The sequence below is a fragment of the Bidens hawaiensis genome, unplaced genomic scaffold (assembly GCF_021521415.1).
Source record: "Bidens hawaiensis isolate Kalapana, Puna unplaced genomic scaffold, B.hawaiensis_p1.1 tig00012349_1, whole genome shotgun sequence".
NCBI lineage: Eukaryota > Viridiplantae > Streptophyta > Magnoliopsida > Asterales > Asteraceae > Bidens > Bidens hawaiensis.
In genome coordinates, this window is record NW_027492007.1 from 65,602 (window position 1) to 70,841 (window position 5,240).

General features: G+C 36.3%; 1 pseudogene across 1 annotated transcript; it reads left to right on the forward strand.

The window, feature by feature from the left end:
• The first annotated feature begins 2,805 nt into the window (after positions 1-2,805).
• On the forward strand, positions 2,806-4,917 carry LOC143540827 (sulfhydryl oxidase 1-like; annotated as a pseudogene). The gene is made up of 8 exons (XR_013136655.1): positions 2,806-2,870; positions 3,154-3,223; positions 3,312-3,380; positions 3,464-3,537; positions 3,617-3,772; positions 3,861-3,901; positions 3,979-4,125; positions 4,197-4,917. The product of XR_013136655.1 is annotated as a sulfhydryl oxidase 1-like (transcript).
• Positions 4,918-5,240: the final 323 nt, after the last annotated feature.

A 5,240-nucleotide genomic window follows, 5' to 3' on the forward strand; every position in this document is an offset into this window, starting at 1 on the left:
AATTAATAATGAAAATTTTTCTGGGCAAAGTTTAACCTTTTAATTTTTATCGCGTAAGGTTTTTAAATTGGATAAGATTATTATGTTTGACAGCTAATAATTCACTACACGACAAAATGCATTTAAAACCCACTTTCAAAAGGTATAAAAGGGGGAGTTAGGGATATTTTCAACATTATTTTCCCTCTCTCTCTCTCTCTCTCCTTCCACTACAACTGCTTACTCTCAAAGAAACCTAACCGACTTATCATATTCATCTCTAATACAAACCCTAATTTTAATCAGCCCTCTAATTCCGACTCGGTAAGCAATGATAATATGTTTTACGATAACGATTAGACTATGATGGGCTTAGATTATGTACTTGATTACTAATACTCTATTTTTGTGTTTAGGTTATTAATTTGTCGAAGATCGGGTTCTTAATAAAATCTCTCTCTTTCTTCTACAAATTTATAACTTGAAATTGCTTAAAGTAATGAACTTTTATGCTAATTTCACTTTGAATATGTTTGATTGTGTGGTTCAGATATGGCAGAAGAAGAAGAAGAAGTTCAACCTAATTATGCCTTTGAACCAAAGCACAATATGTGCGCACTGTTGGAGGTCACTCCCAACAATGAGCCAGTGGAGAGGATGATTTCTTGGATGGCTAGATCCAATGTGTGATTTGCTTTCACAGAATGCCCAATCATCTACAGAAATCATTCCCTATATTTCTGGCGTTCTGCAAGACTTGTGGATGACATACATGGGAAAAGAATTGAAGCAACTATTGCGAGCCATGAGATTCATGTTACAGAAGGAATGATAAGAAGATGTCTGCAGTTACGTGATGATGACCATAACCATTTTAATTTTAATACTGATCATTTGATGAGGATCTTTGAGCAGACGATGGGGTATCAGGGAACTGTCCATGACTGACAATTTCAAAAGGGGATGTTCCCAATGTTGTATAGGTTCCTGATTCACCATGTGATACAGGGGTTTGCTCCAAGAAAAGGATCATGGACTCTGATGAGTCGTGATTTAGCAAATGCCACTGTTGGTATTATATATGATCTGCCTTTCAATTTTTCTAAGATGATATTTGATGGCATGGTTGGAAATTTGAAGAAAGCAGAAGAGGATAGATTCTTGCAATACCCTAGATTCCTGCAAATAATCTTTAATAGGGAATTACAAGATTTGCCCACAATTGGTATGACACATCAGCTACAGGATCCAAACACATATAGAAGAATTGCAAATCCTGGAAGGGCAAACAGATTCAATTCCAACACTCCTTTTGAAATATTGCCATGGTTGTTGAATCATGATTTGGAGATTATGCCGGTGCCTGAGTTAAGCTTAGAGGAGGAAGGAGGAGAAGATGATGTTGAGAGTAAGGATGATAGTTCTGAAGGTGGAGATGATGATCATAATGGAGATGAAGGAGGGGCTGGAGTAGCCATGGATGATGTTGCACTGGATCAGGGGGAGCAAATTGATGAACCTGAACAACCACCACAAACCCCACCACACCAACCATTACCAACTGACTTACCTATTCCAACAGCACCACAATCACCATTACACATTGACCAACTCATTATACCATCACCACCACAAACTCCACCACACCAAACTACTCACTCACCACCTCAAACCTTAACCTTGAGCCAACCTGACACAACAACTCTTATATCCCCAACACCACAAATACCACCAACCACTAGCCCAATTCACTCAGATCCTTGTATTACAAGCCCATCTCATACACATCACCACCACAACCCATTATCCAAACTCAAACTACAACTCAAGAACAACCTGATTATGAACCTTTCTCTACATCACCACCCACAACACCACCCACTAACACAGACTTATTCAAAAGAAATTTGGACTTGATGTTAGAAAATTCTGAATTGAGAAAGAGGAATGAGGAGGTCACCATGGAGAATGTTATGTTGTTGGATAAGTTGGTTAGAGCTGAAATGAGAATTCAAGCCCTGGAGCAGGAGGTTGAGAAGACCTCAGTTGCCCCAAAACAGGGGGAGAATGTGAATGAGCCAACTAATTCTGTGATAAATGTTGAAACTGAGAAGGATACAGATGTGGAGACTGTAAATGGTTTGACATGCATCATGAATGCATATGATGATGGTGAGGAAAGTAATGAAAGGAGACTAGAGGATGTTGATTATGAAGGTGATAAATCAGATGTTGGAGAACAAAATTATGATGTGAACGATGAAGTTCTGAATGTGGTATGGAGTGAGGAGGAGGAAGAAATGAGAAATGAAGAAGAGACTGGAAATGAAATTGAAAAATTAAATGATGAAGATACTGATGTCTTGACTGATGTGGCTACTGATAATCAAACTGACATTCAAACTGATGTAATGAATGAAGAAGATGCTGCTACTGAGGAGTTGATACTCACTGAACCAGAAACTGAACAAACAGAAACCTCCAAGACTGTAGAGCATGATGAAGAGATGGAAAGACTGGATAGAGATATTGATGAAGTTGAGCCTGAAACTAAAGAAGAGATCCAGAGAATATTGAGTAAGGGAAAGGCTAAAGTAACTGAAAAAGAGCCTGTTAAGGCTTATCCAGAGAAAGATATCTTGTTTAGAGATGATGCTGAAGCCGCTGAAGAAGAGATCCAGAGAATATTGAGTAAGGGAAAGGCTAAAGTAACTGAAAAACCGCTGAGCGTTTGCTTAAATGGATTAATAAACAATTAGGAAGGTATGATTGTGATAGAACCCAAAACTTAAACAAGAAATTAAAGGATAGTTGGCCCGATTCGAGATGGGCTATTCTCCAATTAATCCTATTCGAGAAGGATTAGATCTCCATTACAAGGATTTAACCAAGTAAATTCATAAACATAAACATTGACTCCCCCTAAACCTAGAACAAAAGATATGAATAAGCATCAACAAAATAATAACTGGCCCTAAAATTAAGCTAATAGAATAATAACCGGCCCTAATCTTCAGCATCTCTTTTATTCACTTTCCCCCTTTTTAATAGCATCTTTGACCAAGATCTAGGATCTTATCAGATTGTTTTGAGATAAGTATATTATATTAAAATGGGAATCAAAGGTTATTAATTGATACATCTGCTTGATTTTGTATTTTGTTTATAATATAGCTCATATAACCTTGATGACAAGAAATTTGAAGATGGTCACCTTCATTCAAACGTCTCAGACCCTGGACAGGTTTGTTAAAGAAATATTTGCATTTTGAAGTTACATTTTGTAGAAGTTATTAACTTTTTTTTTTGTATTTTTTGTTGTTGTGAGGTAGATTGCAGAGGCTGTATATGATGTTGAAGAGGCTACGTATGTTGCCTTTGACATCATTCTAGATAACAAGGTGAATGCATGTTTGCTACTGTTTATGATTATTATTGTATTTGACTGCATTGACTTGTTAATTATATTTATATCTGTTGACAGATGATTAAAACAGATACTAGAGGCACACTTATAAAGTTCATGGAACTAATGGTGTCTCATCATCCTTCCAAAAGGTTCATTAAAAAAAGAAAAAACTTTTAAATAATCATTTCTTCTATTTTCTTAATTTAATTTAAAGTCTGGATATTTTAGGTGCCGGAGAGAAACTGCTGATATACTAGTCAATTTTGATGATTTATACCCTTCAACTACGCGTCCGGCAAACAAACATAAATCTGCAAATAGCACGGGACAAGGTCTTTTGGTAAATTTGACATTTGTGGAAAAGAAGTCCCTCGGGGAAATTGGGTATATTTCACCTTTCTTTAATTCTTGAATGTATTTTTGTACTTTCTTTTCTCATACTTAGATATTTTTTTTGTGCTTTTATATGTAGATGTTTTGTCGTGGCAGCAGGAATGATACCCGAGGCTTCAGGTATATTATTCTATGTACACTTAACATTTTATAAGGAATAAAGAAAAAGAACATTAACTAACTTAGTGATTTAACAGTTGCGGTTTATGGGTTCTGTTGCATTCACTCTCGGTAAGAGTGGAAGATGGAGAAAGTCAAATGGCGTTTACAACCACGTGCGATTTTATCCACCAGTTCTTCATATGTAACGAGTGCAGTAAACATTTCTACAATATGTGTTCAAGGTAAAACCAAATCCATTTAAAGAAAAAAACTCTAAACCTTTCGTTTACAATTTTTTTGTTTAATATTACAGGGTTTCTACACCATTTCGCAGCACACGTGAGTATGCACTCTGGTTATGGACCGCACATAATGAAGTCAACACGAGACTAAAGGAAACTGAAGAATCTCTTAAAACCAGTGACCCCAAATTCCCAAAAACAATCTGGCCCACAAAACACCTTTGTCCAGCTTGCTACAACAACCTTAATCAAAACGAAGAAAGCAGTTCAATCGATTGGAACAAGGATGAGGTGTTCAGGTTCTTAAACAGTTACTATGGAATCATGCTGGGAGACAAAGAACAGATTCAGAGCATAAACAATGGAGTTTCCGTACAAGCGTTACAATCAGCAAATGCACTTGTGGTCCCTGTGGGGGCCGCCGTGGCAATTGCGGCGGCCAGCTGTTTGTTCGGTGCGCTTGCTTGGTTTTGGCGGTCACGACAGAAGAACCGGAAGTACTTTCATAAACCCCAACCTTTAAAGATTGTGTAATTATTATTATTAGGTGAAAGTCGAACCTATGAAATAAGTATTAAACAGCATTGTTTTTATTTTCTTTTTAATAAATTTCTTTGGGAAATATTTCAGGCCGAGAAGAAGCTGAGAGCTGATGAGTCCGGGAGATTGTTCGTGTGCAAAAGCGAGTTGAGGTTCCATTTTAATTTTTTATTTCACATACATTACATGTATACAGTTAATGATTCTGGAATAGTTAAAAGATTTAAATATAATGACGATTTAAATTGTATATTTTTTTCTGGTTTGTGTATATTTGTTCATTTATTTTGCAGTATAAGAACATATACAGTCAATTAATGGCATGGCAGTTTAATATAGTTTAAAAAATTTTAATTGCATGGATCATGTAGTTTATACTTTGGTTTTCAAGTTAAAAAAAAAGTAAAGGTCTATACCAATAGGTTGCCAAAATGTAACACAACTAGTATTTACACCCGCTGGTGTTGCGGCGGGACGTTTGTTAATAAAACTAACCAGTTAGGCGTAAAACCATTAAAAATCTAACAACGCCCACACACACGTCAACACAAAACCGGTCATTAATTTAACATTTA